The following is a 17,182-nucleotide window of genomic DNA, read 5'->3' as shown; positions in this document are numbered from 1 at the left end:
GAAGTAATTTCAAGGTTACAGGACAGTTACAAAAATAACACCCTATACAGAGAACTCCAGCATTACCCCCAGCCCCTCCCAATACCCAGATCCATCAGTCTTAATGTTTTGCCACATTTCTATTTTTTTCTTTCCCTCTTTCCTTCCCCTTCTCTCCTTTTGAACATTTGAGAGCAGCCTGCACACATGCTCCTTGAACACTTACATGTAAATTAAGTTCGAGAAATTTAACGTTGATAAAAAGCTTGCATTCTGTACTCCAATTTTTTCTAAATCACAATAATGTCCCTTTCAGCCTTTTCTCCATTCTTAGATCCTATCCAGTATCATGTATTGCATTTAATTATCATTTCTTTAGATCATTCTATTAATTGTGGAAAGATATTGTATTAATCAGCCAAAGGGGTGCTGATGCAAAATACCAGAAATTGGTTGGTTTTTATAAAGGGTGTTTATTTGGGGTCGGAGTTTACAGATACCAGCCATAAAATAAGCTACTTCGTACCTCCCCAAAGTCTAATTTCATGTGTTGAAGTAAGAGGGCTGCTGACGTCTGCCAGGGTTCAGGCTTCCTGGGTTCCTCCCTTCCAGGGTCTTGCTTCTCTCTGGGTTCAGGGTTCCTCTCTTCCTGGGGCTCCAGCTTAAGGCTTCAGCATCAAACTCCAACATCAAAAACCCCACCTCTGTCCTTTGACATGCCTTTTGTCTGCAAGTGCCTACCAGCCAAGGGGCGGGGACTCAATGCCCTACTGACACAAGAGGTTTATTTGATTAAGTAATCAAGAAAATCCAATATAATCTCATATGCCCAGAGGAAGAGACCAGTTTACAAACATAATCCAATAATTCTTTTTTGTAATTTATCACTATTGTCAAACTGCTACAGATAAACAAAAATCTTAGCATCCCAACCCCTCCCGAGCCACCATTCAGTGGGGTTAATCACGTTTACCACTGTTGCTTCCTTCCATTACTAGGACTTTCCTTCACCCCAAACAGAAGCCCTGTATCATTATGCGTTAGCTCCTCGTTGCCTCTGTCCCCTCGCCTGTGCTTTTAATGTCCGTTTCTCTGAGCTTGCGCCTTCTCCAGTACGTGTGGTTACCATGGCCTTAAATCCAACAGCCTGACTCTAACGTCCCTTTGCTTGGACGCCAGCTTCACAGCGTTCACAGCCGCTCCTGTGCCCTGCTCACCTGATCGGGCTCTTGTTGCAAACTACGTGTTTTTACATTGAGTCCCAAACTACTGATTTCTCATCACAATTTATGCATTTGCCTTTTAGGTCCTGTAGGAAGTAAAAAAATGGAGTTACCAGCCAAAATAGGTCAGCACTGATATTTTTACTTACCCTGCCATCACCCTTCCCGGAGATCTGTATTTCTTCAGGGGCTTTGACCTATTGTCTGCTGTCTTTCCTCTCAACCTGCAGAGCTCTTCAGCGTCTCTTGTGGGCTGGTCTAGGAGCGACAAACTTCCTCAGCTTTTGTTTATCTGGGAGTGCTTTAATCTCTCCCTCATTTTTGAGAATTCTTGGTTGTCAATATTTTGCTTTCAGCACTTTAAATACGTCAGCCCGTGTCTTCTTGCCTCCATGGTTTCCAGAGAGAAATCAGCACTGTACCTTTTGAGGCTCCCTGGTTTGTGACTTGTTACTTCTCTCCTGTGATTTCAGAATTCTCTCTTTATCTTTGGCATTCGATAGCTTGATTATCAGATGCCATAGTGTGGGCCTGTTTGGATTTATCCTGTTTGGAGTTCATCATGTATATTCATGTCTTTTGTGAAATTTGGGAAGTTTCCAACTCTTATTTATTTAAAGTATTTCTCTCCCCCATTCTCTTCCCCTTCTCCCTCTGGGGCCCCACGATGAGTATATTGTTAGCTTTTGAAGGTGGCCCACCGTTTCCTCAGTTCTGTTCACTTTTCTTCATTCTTTCTTTCTGCGCCTCAGACTGGATAATTTCAGTTGTTTTGTTTTCAGGTTCACTGGTTCTTTCTTCTGCCAGCTCCAGTCTGCTGTTGAGCTCCCTGAGGGAATTGTTAATATGTTCCTTTGGTCTTCAGCTCTTGGTTCCTCTTCTTTATTTCCATCTCTTTATTGATACTCTGTGTTCATCTTTTGCCCTCCTGCCTTCCTTTAGTTCTTTGTTCATGTTTTCCTTGTGCTCTTTGGGCATATTTTAATGTAATTGTTGGAATTTAAACTCCAAGGCCTTCGTTCCTTAGGTTTGTATCTAAATAGTGTTAGGACAGCTTTCTTTGAATCCTAGGAGCCAATCAAGAAAAAAAGGTGGAAAAAGACCAGCCCTCCCAGCCTTTGCAGATTGACAGGTGTCTGCTGTCTTTCAGGGCTTGTCCATTCCGTGAGTCCCGAGGAGCTCCAGGCCGGAGGGCAGGCCCTCCCTGGTCCTTCAGGCAGCGTCTTTCCTTGACGTGGCGCGCCCTTGCCGGTGCCGATGCTTCGTGAGACGCCCTGCCGGTTCCGGCCGGTCGGGGCTGCTTGGGGGAGGGCACTTGGCCCCTCTTTTTCTGCCATCTGCCTGGGGCCCGAGAACTTGCACGTCTGAAAATGTCTTTTTTCTGCCTTCACACTTAATTGATAATTTGAATATAGATTTCTAGGCTGGAAAGAACGTCCCTTCAGGATGTTGGAGCGGCTGCTCCGCTGTTTTTCCGATGCTGGGCCCTGGTGTGGGCACCAGCCATCTCTAGGAGCTTGGTGGGACATTTAGTCCTTAGCGTTGGAAACTTGACAATGAAGAGTTGGATTATTTTCCAGTGGATAAAGAAATTCCCATCCCTAGGTTCTAGGAACTTTCCCTGGATTACTTTGGTATCTTCCCACCTCGTTATCTTTCTCAGGTTCTTTCTGAGCTACTGGACTAATCCTTCAATGTCCTGGCTTTCTTTGTTTTTCTGTTTCTTTTTCCTTGTCCATTTTGGGGAGATAGCCTCAACTCTATTGACTAATACTGAGTTTTTAATTTCTCCTCATTTTTAATTTCCAAAAACTAAAAACAACAAACACCGCAGTTTGTGGATGCACTAGCTCTCTTTGAGGATATTACTCATCTTTCAATTTATTGAAATGTTCATTTTTTCCTGTTCAGTTTGAGTTTTCTGTTTTAGCCCCTCACACCAAAGCTTTTCCTCAGCTGCCTCTGCTCTCGGGTGCTCTGCCCCAAGGTGGCGGGACGCTCCAGCGGGCGGCCCTTGGAGGCCTCGGGCTGTGTGTCGGGGCGTGATTCCCACCAGGGGTGATTTGGGTGTCCCTGCCCCCCGAGAATGCGCGATGTCTGGAGACGTTTTTGGTTGTCGGGCAAGGCGGGGCCCACTGGAGGCACCTGCCTTGCTCAGCCGAGCTCCCCAGTCTCGGTGACCAGCTGGGCGCCCCGTGGGCATCCACGGTAAGAGCCAGGAGGGTGGGCGCCGAGCACACGGACTGTTGTGTGTGGCTCCAGCAGGCCTGGGTGTCCCCCGGCACGGTTCGGGTAAATGGCACCAGCCCCTGCTGGCACGGCTCTGCTCTCAGTTACCGTGGCCTGAGTCATAGCAAAAAGCCGGACTCCAGCGCTAGCCCTTGAGTTCACACGGGGAGGCCCACGTCCTGCACGGCTGCTTTGACGGCTCGCTGGCGCCTGCGCAGTGGAGGCACGGCCTGCTCCGCGGCGGAGGCCGCGGTCATCGCCAGCACAGCTTTGGGTGATGCTCCCGATCACCTGATCCTGGGCACTGAGATGAAAACGTGAAGGTCGCTTTTTAAACACCAGACACGGCTTCATTCGTCCAGCCAGTGGACAAAGGAATTCAACTTTCTGAAGCCCATAGACAGGCTTTTGAATAGGCTAGCGATGCTGCAGCTGGAGGCCTTGCGAATTCTCTAGCCGAACTTGGAAGAATAAAGCATGCGGCCGAGAGCGTTGGGGCATCGTGCGGGGCGAGCAGAGCGGCTTGGCTGGAGCCTGCCGTGCCCCTCGATTCAAACCGACGTAGGAGGAGGTCCAGGCGTGGTTGACTTTGGGGTACCGGTGCTGCTGCTTTGGGGGATTCTGGAGAGAAGCCAGAGAAACTTGGTCACGGGAACTGAGGAGCGTAACTAGGACGCCGTGACCCAGAGGCAGGGACACGCACCTCCACGGGAAGGTGGGAAGTGGCTCACAGCACTGGAGGGTGAAGTGTTGGAAGCTGATCCCCAAATGCTTTCATCCCACTAGTCTAGTGTTTTAAACGACGGTATACTAAATAAAGAACTTGCTTCACTATTTTTTTCTCTCTGCGTTTATAGCTGACAGTCTTTAATGTTTTGACAAAATCTCCTCGAGTTCACAGACAACCATAATTCTCCTGCCGATTGGCCATTGTGCCTGGCCCCGCTGCAGTGAGGCCTGCCCGCGCCGTGTCCCCCGCTCAGCCCTTCCTGACTCACCTGCCCGCGCCGTGCCCCCCGCTCGGCCCTTCCCGACTCGCGCACCCACGCTGTGCCCTCTGTAAGACGCGTGCGCCGCCCACGCATGCGGATCTCAGTGGCCTGACTTTGCAAAGTGGCAAAGAGGCCCTGGGCGCTTACCTGCTGCCGCCTTTTTTTTTAACTGTGGAAAATTTCGAACATGAAAATAGAAGGGGGTGGTGAACTCACGGCTCCCAGGACAGTCCCACTGCAGCCACTCGTTTCATCCGTTTCCCCCTCTTTGCACACTCTAAAAGTGTTACTGGAGGGTTTTCCAGCAAATCCCAGACATACCCTCTCACCTGTAAAATACTTCAGGATGAATCTAAAAGATAGGGTTTTGTTTTGTTTTGTGTTACTAAAATACTAGTAGTAGCATGTCTAATAAAATCAATTGTAACTTTTTAAAGATTTTTTTAAAAATTTCTTTCCCTCCCCCCCGCCCCCAGTTGTCTGCTCTCTGTGTCCATTCACTGTGTGTTCCTCTGTGTCTGCTTGCATTCTTATAGGCAGTACCGGGAATCTGTGTCTCTCTTTGTTGAGTCATCTTGTGTCAGCTCTCTGTGTGTGTGGCACCATTCCTGGGCAGACTGCACTTTCTTTTGCGCTGGGCGGCTCTCCTTACGGGCGCACTCCTTGCGTGTGGGGCTCCCCTTTGTGGGGGACACCCCTGCGTGGCACGGCATTCCTTGCGTGCATCAGCACTGTGCATGGGCCAGCTCCACACGGGTCAAGGAGGCCCAGGGTTTGAACCGCGGACCTCCCATGTGGTAGACAGACGCCCTAACCACTGGCCAAGTCCGCTTTCCCCCGTAACTCTTTAATATCATCTACTACCCCAGCTGCCCTCATTGCTCGGCCTTTTCATTTTCTGGTTTTAGCTCTCCTCCATTGCCTTTTCTAGAGGTACCTGGGCCCCCCGTTTCTAGAACGTTCTTGTTTCCGCCCAGCCTTTCCGTCTGCTGTCTAGTGTCCCGAGCTTTGTGGTAGTCTCCCTCGCCTGTTCACTGTGCCCTGCTGCCACCGTGGTGGAGTTTTCAGAAATTCTTGACTACTTGATATTTCAGTAATTTTTTTAAAAAGTGAAAAATTGACATGTTTAAACTGAAAATTTTTTGAACAATGAAGTATAGAAGGTAAAGAATGAAAGAACTTCTCTTGCTTTCTCCTTACTGGTCCCGTTACCCAAACCTCCGTCTTAGCGTTTTGCCGGCGCAGGCGTGTGCACGTGTGGGCCACGTATTTGCAGTCGTCCGTGTAAGAGAGGAAGCTGTTTTTTCCTTAGTAAATTCTCCTTCGTTGGAGAATTCGTTGGACCCTGCCAATGCTGAATCGCCTGGGTCACTTACCGTAGGAGACGAGAACTAGATAAAGGTTCAGCAGCTGAGCCGTGTGGACTTTGTAAGTTGCTGCTGGCCGCGCAGGCTGGTTATTTCCTGATGGGCGGGAAAGGAAAGGGCTTGGCTCACCCTGGCCTTCAGGCCGTGCAGAGCCGCTGGACGACCCAAGGCGTCCAGTCTTGGCCCTTGCTCAATGACGCCTGGCTGTGGCCGGAGAGCTGGTCTGCCGGGGCCGGTCCTCCACTGCGATGTTTGCGCACAAGGTATTTGCCAAACGTAATTGCCGGTGGTTTTCTCTCGGCTCACCCCAAAATCCTCAGTGCTCCACATGGTAAGGGTAGGAAAACAACGCGTCCCCCAGCGTGGGAGGCATCTCCCCAGCACCGTCCTTGCCTGCCTGGTCGCCTCCGTCTGAGGGATGTGAATTCCCAAGCCTTCTGTTGTGTCACAGCGTGGCGTGAGAAGGGCAGCTGGCTGGAGATTACTGGCTCAAGCCAGTAATCTTTATTACTGGTCTGAGGCTTTATTAATAGAATTTAAAAATAACTGCCTGGGAAGTGGATTTGGCTCACCTGATAGAGCGTCTGCCTACCACATGGGAGATCCAGGGTTCAAACCCCGGGCCTCCTTGACCCGTGTGGAGCTGGCCCATGCACAGTGCTGGTGCGCGCAAGGAGTGCTGTGCTACTAAGGGGTGTCCCCCCCCCGGAGGGGACCCCCACGCACAAGGAGTGCACCCCGTAAGGAGAGCTGCCCAGCGCGAAAGAAAGTGCAGCCTGCCCAGGAGCGGCGCCGCACACACGGAGAGCTGACGCAGCAAGATGATGCAATAAAGAGAGACACAGATTCCCGGTACCGCTGACCAGAATACAAGTGGACACGGAAGTAAACACAGCAAACGCACACAGAGAGCAGACAACTGGGGGAGGAGGGGAGGGGAGAAAAATTAAATAAATAAAAATTGAAAAAAACTGCCTAAGTAAAACACTAGAGCTGGTCTTGGCGGGAGCACTTCCATTCCAATGACGGCCCTTGTGCAAACCCATTTCGTTACGTTTGCAGGTGACAGACGGCTCCATCTCTTCGGAGCTTGCTGGGCAGTGCAGGGTGCCCCTCAGTAAAGGAAGCTGGAGGCTGTTTCCTGAGGCCTCCTGGGGTTGTAGCGAGAGGTCCCCTCCCAGGGAGCCCCGGGCAGCAGGCCTCGACTTACCCATTCCAGTTCTAGGAGCAAGCAAATGTTCCTGAACGCAGGTTGTGCTAATCAGAAAATGTAATTACCAACAAACTATGCCCTGTTTTGCAAAATAATAGTTGGCAGTTGGAGCAGTTTAGTTCCTGAAGTGAATAGTCCTTTTCAGTTTAGCACTAAAGATAACGGGCCTCGGAAGTCCTGGGGGAACCCGGGAAGCTGAGTGCAAGGACCAGTGGGGCTCAAACTCAAGCCTGCACGAACCAGTGCCTGCTGATTCGAGATCTTTTCCTAGGTGCCTTCATTAAATTTAATTTCAGTTTAAAGGTCTGGGGGGCCAGGTTCTGGGAGTCACGGGTAGGTGTTGCCCGTTGAGGGACAGTCCTCTGCAGGCCTCGTGGGGCCCTGTGAGGAAGGCAGATGGTTTTCTTTTAGCCAAGGCCACTGGACGAGAGTCTTGGCTTATGGCGAGCCCCCGCAGCCCCAGTGCGGCCGGCCTGGCCAGCGCAGCGGGGCAGTGCTGGTTTGGTGCAGCACTCGTGCTTAGAGCTTTTGGTTTCCCTCCCGTTGTGTTCCTCGTAGAGTCACTGCCCAGCCTGGAGAGAGGCTGGAATCCAGTTTCCAGTGGAGGTGCGCCTTGGGCCATGACCTGTGTGTGCTCTAACCCTAGCTCCACCCCTGGCCAGCTGTGTGACCTGAGCCTCGGTGCCTGTCTAAAGGTCGGCGGTAACTGGTTCTCGAGTTTGGCTTCCCGTGAGGGTTAGACAAGGTGCTGTGCCCTGCGTGTCTTAAGCAGCACTTCGCGAACGGTGTTTGTTAACGGATCTTGTGACTTTTTGGCATGGGCATTGGTTCCTTAGTCACATTTCCCTGACCGGTGTAGCAAGTGCTTCTCCTAAACTGTAACTTCATTCAAAATCTGAAGTGCGCAATTAACTTTTCATGTATTGGCTTGAAGAAAATTGTAAGACCCCGAATCAGTAAGGATTAGGCTGGACTGTGAGTGGCAGAAAACCCCAGGGACGGTGGCTTCGAGGAGGACGTTTCTTTCTCCCCCGAGGCACGGCTTGGTGCCCCCTCATCCGGGCAGAAGGCTGTCCCCCTCCTCGACATGTGGGAGCCCCTCCAGGCCCGAGACCGGGGGTGGCCGTCCTCATTGTGGGCGATGCTACGTCCCAGCGAGCAGGAAGGGGCCGCGTCGGCCCTCAGGAGAGGAGATGAGGGAGGTCGGGCATCCCCACTCCTGGTGCAGCTTCTGCTCAGGACCCAGTACGGAGGCAGAAATTGCATGTTGTTGTAGTAGAAGGCAATAAAAGAGGGCTGCTGACTGGACTAACGAGAGGCTGAAGTACCGCGCGTGTAGCGGCTGCAGAGGCGAGTGCGTGGGGTCACTGGACCGCAACGCTGGAGAAGGGCTTCTGAGAAGGAAGGGCCCTGCTTGGCCGGCACTGGTGGTCTGGGACCCGAGCCCCCGAGGAGGGTGTGTGCTGGTGGCTGGTGCCTCCGGGAGGATACGAAGAAGCTGATGGAGAGCTGAGAACCCAGTCACCGTCTGGGACCAGATGAAGCAATGCTGTCAGGCGCCCTTGCAGGAGCAGGAGGCACCCTGGGCTCGTCCCGTCTCCAGCCTTGGGTCTCCCAGAAGGAGGGGCCCCTCCCGGCACAGCTGTGGCTGGAAGGCATCCCAGCGAAATGCAGAGCTCTGGGTTGACAGCCGCCAACACAGGTGGTATTGGCCAGATCTCCCGATTTTAAAAGCATCTTTTCTTGTTTGGAGTTAATACACCTTCTGTGGGGCGATACTTAGATTGTGTGAATATCCTGTGTCCCAGCAGGCGTTCACCCAATATTGGTGAATATTACGTAAATCAGTTTTTACTGCAAATGGTTGTAAAACGATGACTGTTTTTCCATTCCTTGTACTTATTTAGTTTGCTAAGAAGCACTTTCCCTCTTCATTCACCCACTCAGCTAAAAGTTGGAGTTGGGGGGGAAGCGGACTTGGCCCAGTGGTTAGGGTGTCTGTCTACCACATGGGAGGTCCGCAGTTCAAACCCCGGGCCTCTTTGTCCCATGTGCAGTGCTGATGCGCGCAAGGAGTGCCCTGCAACATAGGGGTGTCCCCCGCGTAGGGGAGCCCCACAGCAGGGAGTGCGCCCCATAAGGAGAGCCGCCCAGCACGAAAGAATCTGCAGCCTGCCCAGGAATGGCACCCACACGGAGAGCTGACACAACAAGATGACGCAACAAAAAGAGACACAGATTCCCATGCCACTGACAAGGATAGAAGAACCACTGCGAATGGACACAGAGAACAGACAACTGGGGGGGGGGGCAGGGAGGAGATAGATAAATAAATAAATAAATCTTTTTTAAAAATGTTGGAGTTGGGTCGCTGAGGGCTAGAGGGTGAGCGAACGGGGCGTGGGCGGCTGGTGCGCTCTGCGCAGTGCCAGCCAGGCCTGAGCAGCTGTAGTGCTGCTTGAATCCATGTTTGAATTGTAAGCGCGTGAACACAAGACGGAATTGATTTGTTTTAATGTGGGATGAAGGGGAAAGATGGCCCGAGATGAAGGTCGACGTTCGGCCCTGACTCACTGGCCCGGCCGAGGACAGGGATTTTCTCGGGGGGTGGCTGCGCTCTCCCGGCGCCGGCCTGCAGCTGATGACGTTGTGTGCGGGCGCGCTGGGCGCCGTTTCCACGGGGGAGGAGGGATCAGGACCAGGCCGTGGGGCTTTGTCGCTTCCAAGTCAGCATTTCCAAAAACAAGCACCCGTTGCTGTCCCCCAAGTCAAAAGACAAGGTCGAATGTTATTAAAATACGAGGCACACCGGGCCGTTGGATTCTGGAGGCTTCTCACGACTCATCCAGACCCGTGAACTTCTGTAAAAACGGAAGCAGTTTTCCGTCTTGGGGGTAGCGCGAAGGAGCAAGACTTGTCGGTCTGAGTAAAACCAAAACGCGGCGGTTGACCCTCTGTGAGTCTTTGCCACATCCCGGCACCGGGCTACGTACGTTCCAAAGTCGGACTGTGCCGCTGTGAAACGTCAGGAAGCATTCCAGACATAGAAAATGTGTAGAGAAAACAATAATGGACACCCTGTGCCAGCCGCCCAGCAGACGATTCTGGGGTCCCAACGTTTCCCCTGGGTCCCAGTCTTCTAACCTCCGCCTGGATTTGAGGTTTACCTCTTTGTATTTCTCTTTGTTTTCACTACACATTATACCCCTAAATAATAAATGACATTGTTTTTCATGTTTTTAATTTGTATTAAATGGTCTCTGGCTTAGCATTGTAGTTGTGAGATTCCCTGGTGTGTAAGGTGTAGCTCTAGCTCATTCATGATCATACCGGTTTATCTGTTCTCTCGGTCAACATTTAGATAGTTCCCAATATTTTTCAGTGACAGTGCTTTGGTGAGCGTTCTCGCCTAGGTTTATTGGGCACTGGAGGTAGAATTGCTGAGTTGTAATATAGGAATAATCTTTGCTCTTTTCAGATGCTGCCAAATTGGTCTCCATCTTTGAACCAGTTTATGCTCCTATCGGCAGTTTATGAGTTCCGTTTCTTCTCCTTTTCTAACACTTGGTATTGTCAGACTTTACATTTTTGGCCAAATGCATTACTTCTTAACCCTAGGAGGCAGCCTTCTTTTCAGCTGAGGGATTGAGCGTCAGATGTTAAGGAACTTGTTTATGGTCACAGCCAAGAACCGACACATTTGGTCCTTACCCAGACCTGCCTGACGCCAGCGCTCTTGACCGACACGATGTCCCTGGGACGTGGTGGGCCTCGGGGGCCTGGACGTGAGCACAGATGTGCGAGGGGCAGGGGACAGCGTTAGGAAGGAAATGAGGGCCACGGGCGCGTGTGCAGCGCCAGAAGCGGCCTCTGTGGCTTCTGCACAGGGCTGGGTCGAGAGCGAGAGCAGCCGTGGGCGCCCAGCCCGCCTCCGTCGAGGGCTCTGCTCCCCTCTCCAGGGCTAGGGGGCTCTGAGCTGCTTCGTCCGTAGCACCGGGCAGAAGGGACCGAGAGACTGGCCGCTCCTCTGCTGCCTCGGGGCGCTGCCGCGTTGGGAGTGGCCCACAGCCCTGGCTGAGCACTGGGCGGCTGCCCTACCACCGTCCCGGCCGTGGCTGAGCCGTCTGGGGAAATTGAGGCAGGCTCTCCAGACCCCAGGGCCAGACCCCCAGCGGGCGCAGCCCTGCCGAGCCCTCCCCGAAGTCCCAATCCCCAAAACTCAGAGAAATAAATGGCTTGTTTGCACAGCTAAGTTTTAGGATAGTTTGTTATGTAATAACTGGAACTACACCTAAGGTCGAAGCTGGAGGATTTTTATTCCTTTATGACTGTTGCAAACTATGTATATTAAATGCATTTCAAAATTTTAAATCCATGCAATATGACTGTTTTGGATGGACTTTTCCTTTGTTATACAGATAGTACGTTACAAACCTACCTACTCATGACAGCAACCGATTTTCATTTTCCAGGTTCTAGTCTTTGCTTGAATTGCATATAGGATTTGTAATTAAATGTGATTATAAAGTAGGTCTGATTTAGATTTCCTGTGTCATATCATTTCTAGATGTGGTATTAGTCGTAGCGCACATCATCAGTCACTTTGCCTGACTCATTTGATCCTCACAGTAACTCCGTGAGGAAGTTGCACCTGAGCGGTGAGATTGACAGAGATTAGGGACACAGTGTGCGTGCACACAGCCCCCATAGGGAGCTGTCCTCACGGTGGTGGGGAGAGTCACGGCAAGGGGGTGGGGCTAGGTCGGGGGCCGTACCCAGAACCAGGAGCATTTCCAAATCCAAGGTACGTGGGAATGCTGCGTGGAAAGAATGCAGGTGGACCCCACCTTCCATAAAAAACTCAGAATGGATAAAGACCTAAACAGGAGAACCAGGACTACCAAACCAGAAGAAAATGTACAGAAGCGTCTTCAGGACCTTGTGTTAGGCAGCGGTTTCTTAGGCTTTACACCCAAAGCACAGCAACAAAAGAAAAATCAGAAATAATCATAAAAGAAGAAAGACAACCTACAGAAGGGGAGAAAGTATTTGGAAGCCAAATATCTGATAAGGGTTTGATATCCAAAATGTATAAAGAAATTCTATAACTCAACAACAAAAAGACGACCAATTAAAGATGAGCAAAAGACTTGAATAGGCATTTTGGCAAAGAAAAAATACAAATGGCTGAAAAACACATGCAGAGATGCTCAACATCTCTAGCTATTAGGGAACTGCAAATCAAAATTAAAACAAGATACCATTTCACACCCGTTAGAATGGCTGCTGTTAAAAAGAATGGAAAGGGACTCAGATAGATATTTGCACACAGTGTTCATAGCAGCTGTATTCACAATTGCCCAAAGATGGAAGCCACCAAGTGTCCGTCAACCAATAAGTGGATAAATAAACTGTGATATACGCATATGGTGGAATAATCAGCATCAGAAAAGAATGAATTTTTGACACATGCGACAACATGGTTGAACCTGGAAGACATCCTGTTGAGTGAGATAGACCAGAAACAGAAGGACACACATGGCACATCTCACTGATGTGAAATAATTAGAACAAGCAAATTCACAGAGTCAGAAATTGGGCTAGCAGTCACCAGGGGCTGGTGCGGGCGGGGAGTGTGTAACTGGTACAGAATCTCTGTTGGGGGAGACGGGGGCGTTTTGGCAGTGGACGGTGGTGGTGGTGGTAGAACGTCGAGATGTAAACACTAGCACTGAATCACATAACCGAGCGCGGCTGAGGGGAAGGTCTAGGTAGTATGTTACTAGAATAATAGCGTATAAAACCGTGGGACCGCCCGACGGAGAGCCGGGCGTGAACTGGCCGGAGTTGGTGGTCTCCACACTCACGCAGTTAGGGGTGGCGGGAACGAGGGCCCTCTCTGCGTGGCTTTGTAAACCTGCATCACGTCCGATGAAAGGAAGAAGCAGGTTGAACCCACTCTCTGTACGCTGTGGCCAGCGGCTCCCGAAAAACCATGGTGACCGCGAGCCCCGACCCGTCAGGAGGGGGGAGTCCCCACCACGAAGGCTGCGGCCTGTGCTTGGGGTCCTGAGGCTTCAAGGCCAGTGAGTGGGGTGACTGAAGGAGAGGAAGGGGCACGGAGGTCCCGCGCGGCCGCCGGGGAGGAGGGGCGCCGGTGCAGCCCGCCGAGCCGCGGGCGCCGTCCTGGCTGGCAGGGCCAGCGCGAGGGCGGCCGGGGGCCTCCTGGGGCCTCGGCTCGCGGGGCCCCGAGTTTCTTTCCTGGTCCAAGCCGGGCGAGCTGCGTGTCCTCTTTCTGGCAGTGAAGACGGCCTCCTGCTGCCCGGGGCGCAGCCTTCTCTACCTTGGGCCTCACCATTAGAAGCAGCAACAAAGCTCAAGTTCTTGACGCAGAGGGCGGCGCCAGGGCCAGGGGCGCGGGCCCTGCTGGGCTGCGGGTTGGAGGCCGGTGCCTCTGGCCTGGGGCTGCTGCTCCGCGCACCCGTCGCTGGACGACATCCTGGACACTGGAAACGACCACGCGCTTCCCCCCCCCCCACCCCCACCCACTCTGCTTTTCCTACCTCTTCCCGGTGGCCCCCGCCGGCCCTGGGGGCGCCTGTCGGGGTCTCCTCTGTGGCCCCACCCGGGGTCTCCTGGACCTTTCCCACAAGATAAATGTCCTCTGATGCGTTAGGAGGGCCCCGGAGAGCCAGAGCGCAGAGTGACGTACGGTGACTAGAAAGCCACGGCCTTGGATGCGTTAGGGGCTGCTAGTCCAAACCGTGAGCTGGACGGAAGCCCCGCTGGGAGACTGACCGCGGGCGAGCCTCGAGCCCAGGGCCCTCACTCGGGGTGGCCGCTGACGCCCCGGCACATCCTACCGGAATGTAGGACAAGGACAACGAGGCGCCAGGCCCAGTAAATGCCAAGAGCACCCTGGCGAGACGCCCTGGCTGGACTCTGAGTCATGCCACAAAAAAATAATTTCAAGCTGGATGAAATATATAAATTTCCGTAAGTGGAACAAAAAAGACTTAGAAGAAAATGGGTATATTTATCATCTTTTTTGGTGGAAAAACTTTTCTAATCACATATAGCAGAAATGATTAAAGAAATACTAATAAGACTAAACTATATAATATTCAAAAAACACTGTAAATAATATAAAAAGCACTGAACATGTGTGACAAAGGGATAATAGTTATATATATCAAAGAGCTCTTAGAAATAATTAAGAAAAAGACAAACCCTGCAATAGAAAAATGGATAACTGGAAAGTTTACCAAAAGAAAAATGCATGTAGCTAAGAAAACATGAACAATGTTCAATTTTACAGTAGGCAGAGAAATGCAAACTTAAAAAGAGATACTGTGTTTACCTATGAAACTGACAAAGATGAAAAAAAGGTAAAAACCATTAGCACTGAGGATTGAAGAATGGGTATTTTCAAGTATTGTTTGAAGTATAAAAGTAACATTTTTGGGAGGGACAATTAATATTATAAATAACCTTAAAAAGGAAATAATCTTGCAAAAAATTTGCAAGAATGCTCACTGTAGCATTGTTAGGGAAAAAACCTAAATATCCACTAATTGGGGACCAGTTAAACATCCTCTCAAAGAAATATGATGGTGTAACAATAGTGCAAAGGGTATTAGACTTGAAAAAATGCTGACTCAATGCAGAGGAAAAAACAAGTTTCAAAATTTTGTGGTAGAATCACATTCTTGTTGACGAGTAGGAAAAGGACACCAGACAGTTGCCTGGTTGGGAGGTCGTGCACTACTTCTTCTGTGTATTTTCATGTATTTTCACACATTTTATATACAAAGACACTGCTTCTGTGGTAGGAATGTTACCTGAGCCTTTCACAAGGAGACGTGTGGAGACTCCCGGTTCTGGTCTCCGGGCCAGCACCTCCCGTCCGTGGTGGCGTCGCCTTCTCGTTGTGAAGGTGGCTGCACTATCTCGGGCTTCCAGGGGCCGGGCTCGGCCGCCCCGCTGCCAAAGCCGACCAGCGCCCGGGGATGTGGTGCCAGGACGCGCCCCTTCTTATCTGCTAACAGCAGTTCCTGGCCCCAGTCTACATCCGTCCCCTCGCTGGCTTTTGCCCCCGTGGAGGCGGGTGAGGGGCCGAGCAGGCTGAAGCCCCGGCCCCCGCAGCCGTGCGCTGGGCTCCGGGCTCGGTCCACACGACGCCCCCAGGGCCGCTTGTGGGGGGGACGCAGGGCTCCTCACGCTGAGAGCCTGGAGAGCCAGCCGAGGGGACGAGGGCATGCCAGCGGCAGCGCAGAGGACAGCAGGCCAGCGCCCGAGAGGTCAGCAGCGGTGGCCGGGGGCGTCCTCAGACCGGGCGTCGGCTTGGAGCGGGCGCTTGGTCCACTCCAGGTCTCCTTCCTCGCCGTCTGCGTGCGTGCATGTGCATGCGCGCGTGTGTGTGAGTGTGTGCGTGCGTGTGCGTGCATGCGTGTGAACGGCTGAACTAGCTGACTCTGTGGTCTGAAGAATTCCAGGTCGTCGACGTTCGGCAGAGCCAGCCAAGCTGCTCACGTTCTTGAGAAGGGGCTGGAGGAACCGTCCACCTGAGCTCTGACCAGGCGCCGTGGCTTTCTGAGCTAGCACCGCCCAAGAGAAAGAGGTTGCAAGCCCGGAGGTGATTCCAATTTTTCTAGACGCACATTTTTAAAGAGTTAAAAGTAACAGGTGAAACTAATACTGCATTTGCCTTAACCAGTATATCAAGAATACTTTTTCATCATGTAAGCAATAGAAAAGCAGTTGATTTTTACATTCTTTTCTGGTGTGAAGCCTCTGATGTCCCGTGTGCCTTTTACACGGGCAGTCTCCCTTCAGGGCCCCGTGGCCACGTGTGGCCAGTGGCTGCCGCACTGGACCCTCAGGGTAGGGGGTGAGAGGCTCTGGCCTTCAGCTGTTCCGGATGGGCCCCACGCCCCGCTGCTCCTCCCGAGGCAGGCCCTCCCCCAGAGCCCACTGCGCAGTCCTGCCCTCCGGCCCACCCAGCCAGGTGGGGGCCGAGGCACGTGCGCTGGGCGTGGACACCCCAGCCCCAGGCTTGCAGGGCCGCGTGGGCGCAGAGGCTTTACCTGCCCAGAGGTGCGAGGGCAGGAGCCCTGGAGCTGCCGAGGCGGGTGACAGCAGTGTGCCTCCCCCCCCTTTCCCATGTTTCCCTCGCCCTTGCCACGCCCTCGCCACAACCCTGGGTGAGCTGTGACCTGCGCCGGGGGTTTGGTGACAGCCGTCCCACCTCTAACTTCTGCCTTGTCGGTGAGCTGGGCAGGCAGCGCTTTTCTGACTCTCACGCCTTGCAGCAGGAACTTGGGTCTGCATCACACACTTCCTGATTTTAATGTTGCTGTGAGGACCGAGAGAAAGAAAATAAATGGAAGTCCTCTGTACGCCAGGAGGTTAATATGATTGCATTATCAATTTTTGTGAACAATAAACTTTATTTTTCGGACAGTTTTAGGTTTCCAGAAAATGTGCACAGGAAGTACAGATTTCAAACACACCCCCTCACCTCCCGCAGCTTCCTCTATTAGTAACCGCTGGTGAGTGTGTCCATTTGTTACAATTGGACCAGTGTTGATACAGTATCACCCACTCAAGCCCAGAGTTTACACCAGGGTCATTCTCCTTTGGGCAATGAGTAAATGTATCCACATTTGTATCAAGCAGAGCAGTTTCAGTGTTTTAGTATCATTATTAATTTTCTTTGAACCCAACTGCAACTGACAGTAATTCTTGGAGATTCCAAGAATATTAAATTCCCTGCATGAAAAGGCCGGCGCCTGCCTTCCCCTTCTGCCCTGGGTTCATAAATCCGCCTTGCGCTGCCGTTGCTGCTGGGCTGAAGGCCACCGCCCTGTCCACAGGCCGGATACGGGGTCCTGGCCGCGCCGGCCTCGTCTGCCCTGCCCCCGGGACCAGCCATGGGGGCCTGGGCTCAGCACTTGACGGGGGCTCTGGCTCCTCTCCCCACCCCCATGGGGCCAGGCATGCCCAGGCCCCCCGGGGCTCCAGCCCAGGGCGCAGAGGGCCTGGTGGGGCCCTGGGCTGGGGAGGGCCCTGTCCCCTGCCGCCGCGTTGCTTCTCTCTGCGTGTGCTTTTCACGACACTTCGCTGGAGCGATGGATTTCATATCCCGAAGACGGGACAGGGCCCTGCGCGGCCACACAG

This window comes from Dasypus novemcinctus, chromosome 17, assembly GCF_030445035.2.
Source record: "Dasypus novemcinctus isolate mDasNov1 chromosome 17, mDasNov1.1.hap2, whole genome shotgun sequence".
Taxonomy (NCBI): domain Eukaryota; kingdom Metazoa; phylum Chordata; class Mammalia; order Cingulata; family Dasypodidae; genus Dasypus; species Dasypus novemcinctus.
Note: the sequence above shows the minus strand (reverse complement) of the source record.